A 12,475-nucleotide genomic window follows, 5' to 3' on the forward strand; every position below is an offset into this window, starting at 1 on the left:
ATATATATATATATATATATATATATATATATATATATATATATAATTATTGAATTTACTTGGGAAAATTTCCATTTTTTTTTCTTTTTTGCTTATGAAGCCCTTGGCGTGTTTTCCCCGCTGTGTGCTCACCCCCACACCACGGACATCTCCCCCACTCTTCCATAGTGACCACTGCTGCCGTTTAAACAGAACGGGTTTTGTCTTTGCCAAGACCTGAGAGAAGCTGAAGGAGCGGTTCGGGGCTTGTTCATTGTCTGGTTTAGAATTCCAGCTTTGTGGGTGAAAAAAGACTCAGGGAGTCTGGGCTCAAGTAGCCACTTCCTTCTTCACCTGGATTAGCTCAGAGTCCCAGGGCAAGTAACTACACACACACCCATTCTCTTTTCTGTCACCGCGAATTCATCTCGCTGGATGACCCCCCCCCTCCTCCCACTTCTCTATTAAAATCCTCTCCCTCCCTTTTTTCTTTCCTGTGGGAGGGAGGTCGTCCAATAAAAATTACCCTTTGCTTTTGCTTTTGCTGATGTTAATATTTTATGTGATCTGTTTTCTTCAGTAAAAACTGGTCAGACTGACATTGTGATGGTGGATGCTGGGAAAGGCCATAGCACCGGATCCAGATACCACATTTTCTCTTCAGTACACCTCTCCGATTTACAGTAGATTTTGGGGGGTCGGGGTGAGACAGGTCGCAGTGTATGAGAATGAATGAATCTGGCCAACTGTAAAAAGTGGGCTAGTATGCTCTCAAATGGATTCTTCTCTCATTTTCCAATATGTTGAATGTTCTTTTGCGAGATCTCCTTTGTTCCTGTTTCTCATTCAACATCTCATTGCTCTCTCCCACCTGTGAGCTTTTTTGCCTTTTTTTCTTTTTTTTTTTAACTTTATTTTCTAACATTCTTCTGCTTCTTCCTCCATGGCTGTCTTGGTTACCCGGAAGTGAGCTCTGATTTGACCTTTGGTCACCCCTGTGAATCAGCTCTTCCCTAAACTTAGGCCTTCAATGACTTCCTTTTCTTTGCATAAAACGGGTGGTTTGTACCCTTGGTTCCCTGTGAACCATTTAGGTTTTTCTCTTTCCTTCTGAGACTTCCGGTTATGGCTCTGTCTAGCCATTTATTAGGCTCACATACTGCGTACCAGCAGTTCTATTTTAAGTCTTTAAAATGTGTTTTCTGCCTGTCTGAACTTCTTGAGCATGGGCACTGTCTCATGTGTGGCGCATCCTAGCTGCTCCGTGGATGTGCTGATTTTTTTACCCAGGGGTTTCTTCTTCAAAGGCCATTCCTCAGATTTGTATCTGGAGATCTGAGCTGTTGTTTCTCTCTCAGTATTGGGCGGCTAAATCTCTAAAACACAGGGCTGCAGTGGGCCATCTTTTAATGCTGACTCCCTCCCACTGCCAGGATGCTACACATGCCTTCCCTGACAGATGGCCATTGAGCCTCTCCTTGAGCACTTCCAATTCTTTGTGAGGCCATTTGTTCTATTGCTCGACAGCTTCATGTTTAAAGTTCTCCTTTTCATTGTTCTGAAACTGGAGTTTTCATGGTTTCAACCCTAAGAGTTCCAGTGTTGCATATTTTGCAAATGTGTAATATGTCTTATTCATGACCAGTCCTCAGATTCTCAAGGGTAGCTTTAAGTCCTCCATCCCCTTCACTTCTTGCTACCTCTCTCTTAGGACTTCAACAGGTATGGATGCTTATATTCTTTATTCCCCCAATCCCCCCAGGTCCACATCACTTTCTAGATTTCCGCCATGCCTTCCACCTCTAAAGTTCTCTTTCGAGCCCACTTCTCTGTTAGATAGGGAAACAGTATGAGCCTGTGGGTCTAAAAGCTGGGATGTGCATAGGGAATACAATCAGTGATGTTGTAACAGCATGATATGATGACAGGTGGTAGCTACACTTGTGAGCATAGCATGACTTACAGAGTTGTTGGATCACCATGTGTATCATGGAACATTTTTGTACTTGGAACTAATGTAACACTGTGTATCAACTATACTTCAATACTTAAAGAAAAATAGCTAGGATATAAATTCTAGTACCATAACTTACTAGGTGGGGGAACTCAGTCAGATTACTTACTTGTTCTGAGCCTTGGTTTATTCAGAAGCAAAATGTATATAATAATGACTTCTAAGAATATTTTAAAGGATTGAAGTTTGCAAAATACTAGCTGTGTTACAGAAACATAGTGTGTTTAGTAAATGTTACTTTTTGCTTGATTAACTTTTTGTCTTTAATCTTTCCAATGATTTCGTTTTTAAAACTTTTAATTCTAGTATAATTAACATACAGGTAACATACAGTGTTACGTTAGTTTCAGGGGTACAATATAGTGATTCAACAATTCCACACATCGCTCAGTGCTCCTTGTGGTGAGCGTACTCTTAATTCCCATTGTCTCTTTCACCCATCCCCCCTCCCCACCTCCCCTCTGGTAACCATCAGTTTGTTCTCCATAGTTAAGAGTCTGTTTCTTGGTTTGTCTCTTTTTTTCTTTGCTCATTTGTTTTATTTCTTAAATTTCATATATGAGTGAAATCATTTGATATTTGGCTTTCTCTGACTGACTTACTTCACTTTAGCACAATACTCTCTAGCTACGTCCATGCCACTGCAAATGGCAAGATTTCATTCTTTTGTATGGCTAAATAATATTCCATTGTATACATACATACATATATACATACATACATATATATGTACACGACATATATATATGTATATATGTCAGGGCAGGCATGTGTAGCATCCTGGCAGTGGGAGGGAGTCAGCATTAAAAGATGGCCCACTGCAGCTCTGTGTTTCAGAGATTTAGCCGCCCAATATTGAGAAATAAACAACAGCTCAGATCTCCATATGTATATATGAGTGTGTGTGTGTGTGTGTGTGTGTGTGTGTGTATGGAGGTGGTGTACGTATATGTACTCTTCTTTATCCATTCATCTATCGATGGACACTTGGGCAGCTTCTATAATTTGGCCATTGTAAATAATACTACAGTAAACATAGGGGTACATATATCTTTTCAAATTAGTGTTTTTGTATTTTTTAGGTAAATACCCAGTGGAATTAATGGATCATATGATAGTTGTATTTTTAATTTTTTGAGGAATCTCCATTCTGTTTTCCATGGTGGCTCTACCAGTTTGCATTCCCACCAACAGTACAAGAGGGTTCCTATTTCTCCACATCCTTGCCAGCACTTGATGTTTCTTGTATTTTTGATTTTAGCCATTTTGACAGGTGAGGTGATATCTCATTGTAGTTTTGATTTGTAGTTCCCTGATGATGAGTGATGTTGAATATATTTTCATGTGTCTGTTGGCCATCTGGATGTCTTCTTTGGTGAAATGTTTGTTCATGTCTCCTGCCCATTTTTTAATTGGATTGTTTGGGTTTATTTGGTGTTGAGTTGTATCAGTTCTTTATATATTTTGGATACTAACCCTTTATCAAATATGTCATTTGCAAATATTTTCTCCCATTCAGTAGGCTGTCTTTTAGTTTTTTTTTTTTTATTGTTTCCAGTGATTTTCATTTTTATAGACATGACTTGATTTTTAGAATTCATTATTTTAAGAATTTCTCCCTCTCTCCTTTCTTTCTCTAGTCCTTTCTTTTTAGATTTGATTCATACCTACAGTCCTAAAAAAATTCCTGTTACTTCTAGATTCATTTCTCTTTTACTTTGTAAGTTTGTCTAGAATTTAACATGGTTTTTTGGCAAATACTATTTTTAGCTACATGAAGTTTTTCAACTCCTGCCTACATCTCTACTTGTGTATTCAGCTTTTATTATTCTTCCTGTGGAAAACATTTGTCCGTGCCTTTAATGGGTTAATGATGACTGGGACATTGCAGGTTACTTAAGTCCTCATTGAACTCCTCACTCAGTAGCTTTTAGAGTTACTTAGTTGAATAATATATATATATATATATATATATATATATATATATATATATATTTTAAAGATTTTATTTATTTGACAGAGAGAGACACAGTGAGAGAGGGAACACAAGCAGGGGGAGTGGGAGAGGGAGAAGCAGGCTTCCTGCAGAGCAGGGAGACCGATGTGGGGCTCGATACCAGGACCCTAGGATCATGACCTGAGCCGAAGGCAGGCGCTTAATGACTGAGCCACCCAGGCGCCCATATTTTAAATTAAATATTCAATTAATGCCAATTCAATCAACATTTTCTAAACACTTCTAATATGACATGCTTTGAGCTTGGGGCCTTAGGAATTACGTAAAACACTGTTTTAATTTGTTCATGAATTCATTCATTGAACATTTTCTTGAGTACTAAAGATCAGATTCTGGGTTTGGGGCTCAAAAAACTGAGTTAGACAGGGTTTCTCTCCTCAAGGCACATAATCAAATAAAAATGTTAAGATGGTGTGGTAATTTTAGTGATCTAGAAATGGATCCAACCAGGAATTATGAGAAGGGCTGCTTCCCCATACCTTTCTAGATTGAGAAAAGCATCACAGCAAGTGGGATGCTTAAAGGTTGAGTAAGGGCCTTAAAGTCCACTGGAAGGATAAGACCCCTACTAGGGTTTAGATTGTGTTTGGTTATTAAGCCGTTTCTGTGAAAAACAATCACTAAGTTCCGTGTATTACCCTTGACTCTCCTCTTCCCTCCAATTGTATTCATGCAACATATTTCATTCTTCTGTTTATTTGAGGGGCCTTAGAACCAGCAGAATAACTGAAAGATAGATGTGATGCTGTTATATGTAGGTTTGCTTTTGAGACCTAATTACTGCCTGAATGCATATTTCTGCATTCCAGAGTAGCAATAATAACATAAATACATAAAAAAAATCTCATGATAGTATGACACATTACAAAGTATTTCTCAATCCATCATTTCATTTACTTCTTATAGAACAGCTTAGTGCTCGTGGGTTTCCTGAGTGTCTTAAGCACTGTTACTGATAGATAAGAGCATAAGAGTTAGCACTGAATAATTATGTATGGAGGGTTTGCAAAGAATTTTTTCTCTCTTTTATTCCAAGGGGATCATGCTGTGTTTTCTGATTTTATTTAGATCACAAGACCCGGTCTGCCCATAAGGAGGCACCTAGGAAAGTGTCCCTTTGCCACTCTGTGCCTCAGCTTTGTTACTTGTCGAATGGGAATATTGCTACTTTTACTAACAGTAACACCAACTTCACCCCACTGGGTTGAGATGAAGAGTAGAATCATTAGTCTGTGTGAGAGCGTAATGTATATAACTGGTCACAATTGTAGATGCAAAATGCACCTTTTGGGTGACCAGATTGTCAGCTGCTTCGGTCAAAATGTGGTCAACTTCATTTTTTACCTGTTTCTCCACACTCTCTAAGGTAGCTTCATGTCTCCCTCTCTTCCATTTAGCCAAAAGGGACTGCGGGCAAGTGCTATATGTCCAATAAGCACTTGTTGATTGAATTTTTTTTAAAGTACTGACCTTTTAAAGTCCAGTGCTAGAAATTTATAAGCTACTTATATTTTTGCTTAGGATTCCTAAGGCCTCTCATTTAATTTCTAGATTATAAGTTCCATTGATAGAGCCCTTAGAAGTATCACATTAAGAAGCTGAGCATTACTTTTAGGCCAAAGCAATTTACTTTTTAAAAATCTGATTAATTTCAACACAATCAGCCAGGATGTCAGAAGATCTCAGTGCTTCTGATAGATGCTGACAGGTGAGGAAATTAAAATCAGGGAGGGAAGCAATTAAATACTGGCAAACATTACTTTAATGAGACAACCAAATCATTCATAAGCCATGGGATATGTTGTATTCTTGATAAGTATCTTAGGGTGGTGGGTGAGAGAGTGCATTTAAAAATGTTCTAGAGTGCATTTAAAAATGCTCTTTGTATGGGATCTGATGATTGGAGTAGAGACCTTTCTATGTTTGTTACCTAATGCCTTTGGCCTGGTCTAAAATTTCTATTGTTCTCAGAGACAGACTTCCTAATAATCATGTTAAAGATTATGACAGTGTTTAATTTAAGCAAATCTGGTATATAGATTTAATTTAAACAAGTAAATAATTTAATTTAAATCGATCTTACTAATCCTTTCACTCCACCTCTCCTCCTTCCTAAAACTCAGGCAAACACACAAAATCCAGACAAAGTAATTTTTGGCCTTTTCACAAGTGGTTTAGGGATAACCATGGTCAAGACCTATGAGAAGAGAAACCAAACCAAACCAAACCAAACCAAAACAAAATGTATTTTGTACAACTTCTAATTCAAAAGATTTGGGAATTAAAGTGCTAAGAGCAGGGTCGCCTGGGTGGCTCAGTCGTTTAGCATCTGCCTTTGGCTCAGGTCATGATCCCAGGGTCCTGGGATTGAGTACCACATCGGGCTCCCTGCTCGGCAGGAAGCCTGCTTCTTCCTCTCCCACTCCCCCTGCTTGTGTTCCTGCTCTCTCTATCTCTCTCTGTCAAATAAATAAATAAAATCTTTAAAAAAATAAAATAAAATAAAGTGCTAAGAGCAGAACCCAGGCACTCAGTCCCCATTCAGCTCTTCTTTTCAAGATGTTATCTGGGACCACAGTGCTAAAGAGTTACCCATTTGTTGGCTTAGTGCAAGTTTTTACAAGGCTCTGTCGTGTTGCTCGTTGGTAATATAGCACTTGTAAAATATCAAGTATTAAGAGGTATCTTTACATTGGCCACAGTGATTCTGGTGTCAATTGGTTGGAGTTTGTGTTCATAATGTGAGGTTCATCATTGTAGACTTGTGTTGCTTAAAAATTGTCCCAGGGTGCAGGGGTCGGTTCAGAAGACATTGTGGTTTATGAAAAACCTTTTGGAGCAGTTCTCTCTGCTCCTTTATTTCTCACATCCTTCCATTCCTTTCTGCCTTATTCCTTATTCCCTGTCATATTTCTTTCCTCTCTCTCTTTTTCATTGGCTTCATTTGTTCATTCCTGTTTTTCCCAAAATACAGTGTAAATTATCAATTATTCTCTACCAGCTCCAAGTTGACTTGGTGAGTCTTGCTTTTGCACATACTTAATAGGTTGAAAGTTTGCAAATTAAATGCTGAGTATACAGGTTTCTTTATTTTGGGTTGAAATTGCTTCTGAAGATGAGAACATTTTTCTTGAGAGAGAGAGCGGGTGGTTTGACCAAGGATGCAGACTGCCAGGGTCTTGGTCAGCAGTCATAAATACAGAGGAGGCTAAGGATGACTGGCTTTATTATCAAGATGCTCCAGTGGGGTTTGCCAGTTGTCTAAGATGCCTTTATGGGTCTAGTGGAGAACTCCATTGCATTAGGTAATATGTATGAGTTATTGAGGACACTCGAATCATGTGAAGAGGGCTGGTGAACTTCATAGCGAGGAGGCTTCAGCTTCTCTATTGCTGAGCACTGAGACTTCTTGATGAGAGAGAATTCAGGGTTGTTGGCTTCTGTTATTTCTGTGGTTGTGTTTTGAGAGTTTGCCAAAGATGTTGCATCTCTGAAACTGCACTGGGGAGAGCTGAGAAAGTCTGCATGGTAACCCTGCTTTGAACACTCCTTTTGCCCCAGCTTCATAATGTGTCACCTTCTGGTTAGACCACAGTTATGAAGTCTTCTCTCTCTCTCTCTCTCCTTTTACTTGCCAGGGAAGCGGGCTCAATACTAAATGTGCTTTGGTGCCTTGACAGTTGACTTTTATATGGTAATGTGCTCCTAAATGGGAGGCTGCATCATGTAATAGAAGGGTCCTTCCTGGTTTTGGTGTCAAGATTCAAGGTTACATTTTGATCTGATCCATTTTAACCATACGATCTTTGAAGTTTGGTTTCCTTATTGGTAAAATTGGTAATAAAGATGATTACTGTTTTGATTTTGGTGGCCTATAACAAGACTTTCTTGCAGGGTATCTTATCAACCACATTCTATTTTTTTTTAAAGATTTTATTTATTTATTTGACAGAGAGAAAGAGACAGCAAGAGAGGGGACACAAGCAGGGGGAGTGGAGGAGGAAGAAGCAGGCTTTCCGCAGAGCAGGGAGCCCAATGCGGGGCTCGATCCCAGGACCCCGGGATCATGACCTGAGCCGAAGGCAGACGCTTAACGACTGAGCCACCTAGGCGCCCCATCAACCACATTCTATTCTTAATCTTATTTGAGTCCTATATGTTCTTCTGTTGGAAGCTCCATCTCTCTGAATCTAAGGGACAAACTTCAGGCACAAAGGCCCAGACTTTCAAATGATTTGGGATGCAGCTGCAGGTCCTTCACCTAGAGCAGCATCTCTTGCTTTTTGGGGTCGAGAGGACACTTGATTTTTACATTTTGGGGTGTTGTCTTTTGAAACAAACATTCTTTGTGTCGTTGTTAGGTGAGGCCATGGGAGATACACATAGATAAGTATTGCGGTGTTTTAGAATTAGGCATATGAAATCGAAGAAATTCCCAGCCTAGAGATATTCTGTAGATTGTGAGCTTGTAACATCACTCTTTGATCAGATAAACATGGGCTCATAGGAAGAGATATTAATGTTTTGTATATCACTACTGTCCATATCTATAGATATGAAATAATGGAGGAGAATCTTACAAAAAAGTTTAACAGAGCTTGGGCTATGAAGTAGATATTATAATCCCTATTTACATATAAGGAAATTGACACTCAGAGAGTTTAAGTAACTTGCCCAAGGACATCCTTAGGAGGAAGACAAGTCTGACGGGCTCCAAATCCCATGTGTTTTTGCCACTTTCTCATGTCAATCAAATAGCTGGTTTTATTGTATTATCCCCTCCTCCACCCACCCTAGTAGAGAAAGTCAATGAGTTGTTTGTGTTTTCCTAACCTAATAGCCCAGGACAGACTAAGCTATAAAGGAAGGATCACTGGACCAACAGGCGGAGTCCAGAGAGTCCAAACTTTTACCCTTCTGTGTACTGTACTGTGTAGTCTTGGGCAGGCCACCCATCTTTCCTGAACTTCCATTTCCGTATCTGTAAGATGAAGACAGTAATAGTCATTCAAAATATATCTGTGAAGTTAGTCATGAGAAATATGTTTGTTCCATTCTCCTTCTGTCTCTTCCTCCATGAGTTTTTGTTTCCTCACCAATGAAGTGAGTAGACTAATCTCTTCCTGCTTCTTCATTGGGGGCTTATGGAGTGAAATGAGATAATGAATATGAAAATGTTTTGCAAAACAAGAAACTGCTATATATATGAGTTTATGATAACTATAGCTTAGTACCTAAGAGTAATGTTTACCTTTTTCATTTACAGACACCAGCATTGCAACTTGCTGAACCTTGTGTCCACTGACCATTCCAAGAGCTAGCTATCTGAGGTAAGAGAGGATCAGCATCTTTATGTTTATGAAATGCTAATAGGCATCCTAACAATAATGTTGAATAAATGCAAAAGTATTGCATGAGCACCAAAACCTGAAAAAATGGCCAATGCAATGAACTGCCATCCTTTTATCTCTTCTTGATTTAATTTCCCCTTTCAGTTTGTAGCCTTCCTGGTTTAATACCAAAAGCACAAAAATCTAGGCAACACAGAAAATTCAGATTTAACAAGTATTTAAATGTCTATAATGTGCTATTTTTTTTTTTTTTTTAAGACTTATAAGAGCATGAGTGGTGGGGGTGGGGGCAGAAGCTGCTGAGCACGGAGCCCAATGCGAGGCTCGATCCCACACCTGGGAGATTACGACTTGGGCTGAAACCTCGAGTTGGAAGCTTAACTGACTGTACCACCCAGGTGCCCCCATAATGTGCTATGTTCCTTTCTACTGTCTCTTTGTATCCCCAGCTAGCATGTGGCAGGAGGGCTTCTCTCTAATTTCCTGGCCCTTGATGGAATTTTTCACTACACTATGCTGCCAATGCTTCCTGGCTATGAAGGGATCAAACTCCACTTGTGGAGTCTGTCACTGTCTTTTAGCTGCCCCGAAAAGATCTCAAAAAGACATAATTCAGGGCGCCTGGGTGGCTCAGTTGGTTAAGCGACTGCCTTTGGCTCAGGTCATGATCCTGGAGTCCCTGGATCGAGTCCCGCATCGGGCTCCCTGCTCGGCAGGGAGTCTGCTTCTCCCTTTCCCACTCCCCCTGCTTGTGTTCCTTCTCTCACTGTGTCTTTCTCTGTCAAATAAATAAATAAAATCTTTTAAATAAAAAAAAAAAAGACATAATTCAAGGCTACAGTGACATCACCAAAGTCCTAAGAATATGGAAAATGAGTTAGAGGATTTTGAAACTCAGACCCCATCGTATCTATATGACCTTGTTCTAGGGGACCGGTGCGAAGGAGCTAGGACTTTGGCAAAAGAACGTATTTGTCTGGAGTTTGTCAAGAAAACAGAAGCCAGAAAAAAATTTAAAGGAAGCATGATGGTTGTAAAATTTGCAAGATGGGAGTTCTTTTACAGCTAACCAGCCATCACTGCACTTCCTGGTTAGGTCTGCTGGGTTCTATGTTGTCTTTGAGAAGCCTTGGATGAGAAAGAGGTGACGTCATCAATATGGTGTTCCTAACGACAAGCCCTGTAGGATAGCAACTTTGTGGAAGATTTGGTATCAGCATTTACAATGCTATGAACATTTGTTTTGCTGAATATTTCAGTCATTCCATTGGTATGTTACTTCCATGATCTTGAACTGTCAGTGTGACTTTAGTTACACAGACCTTTGAAAAAATTGAAGTTTGGGCACCTGGGTGGCTCAGTCAGTTAAGCGTCCTCCTTCGGCTCAGGTCATGATCCCAGGGTCCCGGGAACGAGCCCCATGTCAGGCTCCCTGCTCTGCAGGGAGTCTGCTTCTTCCCCTGCCCCTCCCCCCCACTTGTTCTCTCAATCTCTCTCTCTCTCTCTCAAATAAATAAATAAAATCTTTAAAAAAAATTAAAAAAATTGAAGTTTGTTGTCATGCCCCATATTTGTCGGAATTAATGGTTTAGAATTGAGTGGAAATTATGGTGTTATACTAATATGTTTTTTTTTAAATTAACATGGTTTTTTTAAAGCTAATATTCACCATACACATCACATAAGAACATGTCTTGGGCAGACAAGGTAGGTGATGTATGGACTGTGAAACTCCTCCATAATTAGATCAGACAGAGCAGTAGCTTATTGTTTAGATTTTATTCTCATTCCTAAGAAAGAGAGGGCTATAAAAAATGGTAGTGGCCAAAAATACAGGAATGACTCCTGCCCATCTTTTGGTCCCTCTCTAGTCCCTAAATTACTCCTGCAAAAGCTCCTTTCTAATATAGTCCATGTATTTTCATGGATAAATCTATCAGAAAAGAGTGTTCTGTAGACACGTAATATTATAGTTTTTGATAACCTTGTTAGGCAGAGATCTAAGTGGTTCGTTTAGAAGCTGCAGTTATATTAACTTTTCTCCAAATGCCAGCTGTTAAATATTAATAGAGTAAGCTTTGAAACTATGTAAGTATGCCCCTCTTCTGCACTGAAACCCATCTTGAAACTACAAACAGGAGTTTAAGCAAGCCTTGAAAGGTTAAGAAAGAATTGCCCTTGCGAGAGAGGGATTTCATCTGTATCTTTTCACCCTTCCATCCTGCTATCCATCCATATTTTGGAGGTGGGGATTGGTGGGCAGGGAAGGATAAAAACTTCTCAAATAACCTTTGGGTGGTAGAGAAGTAAATATTCTGGGGGCATGCTGTAGAAATTGAAAATAATCTTATGGTAATAATTGGTATCAGTGGCAGTAATGAAGAAAGAATAACAGTTTAAATAAATAATTAGACTTGACAGGAGATGTGTCAACAGGTACCCACTTAATGAGTGTAATCGTGTTTTTCTCTGCTTTCAACATTGATCCACTGACTGTGGTGTGTTCCCTCTTCCATTTCCAAACCAAATCTATTTAAAGCTGCACTTCATGGAATCTGAAACAGTATACCCTGTTTACTATTTAGAGTTGATACCCAATGTTCTTTAATAGGCAAGATCTGTACTTGAACAAGAATAGGCTTCTGGCCTCCTGTAGACCGTTGATTATCCTTGTTTTCCACAGGGTGATTCATTAGCGAGGATGAATAGTACTGAATTAATTATCATGGACTTGTCTCTATTGCTAGAGCGAATTTTTTTATTATAATTTGATGGAAACAGCCCTAGTCTACTTTAAGTCAAATTCACCAGTTACTGCTTTTTGAGGTGGAGGTAGAGGCAGGAGTTACACGTGAAATTATTTCAGAGTTACCTGGATAGAAGAGCATTGTTTTGGGGAGGGAAGCCATGTTTCATGTTGTGCTGTGTGACCCAGAAGTCATGAGAATCTAATTCTAATCCCAGCTCTGGCTGTGTCACCTTTGGCAAGTCACTTTCCCTCTCCAGGGCCCAGGTCAGCATCTGACAACAGATGGAGTTGGGCCCGTTGATCATGGCATGACTTCTAGTCAAATGTCCTATTGTCTGTGATTTTTATTTCTTAACCAGTCTTTT

General features: G+C 39.5%; 1 protein-coding gene across 2 annotated transcripts in view; it reads left to right on the forward strand.

Moving 5' to 3' along the window:
- LPP (LIM domain containing preferred translocation partner in lipoma) overlaps positions 1–12,475 on the forward strand; it is a 667,656-nt gene that overhangs the window by 155,841 nt on the left and 499,340 nt on the right. For both annotated transcript variants that reach the window (XM_034999808.1, XM_034999809.1), the window contains exon 3: positions 9,277–9,340. The gene's annotated coding sequence lies outside the window, so the exon portion shown is untranslated. The remainder of the gene's footprint in view (positions 1–9,276; positions 9,341–12,475) is intronic.

This window comes from Mirounga leonina, unplaced genomic scaffold (genome assembly GCF_011800145.1).
Source record: "Mirounga leonina isolate KUSES-001 unplaced genomic scaffold, KU_Mleo_1.0 Mir_115, whole genome shotgun sequence".
Taxonomy (NCBI): Eukaryota; Metazoa; Chordata; class Mammalia; order Carnivora; family Phocidae; genus Mirounga; species Mirounga leonina.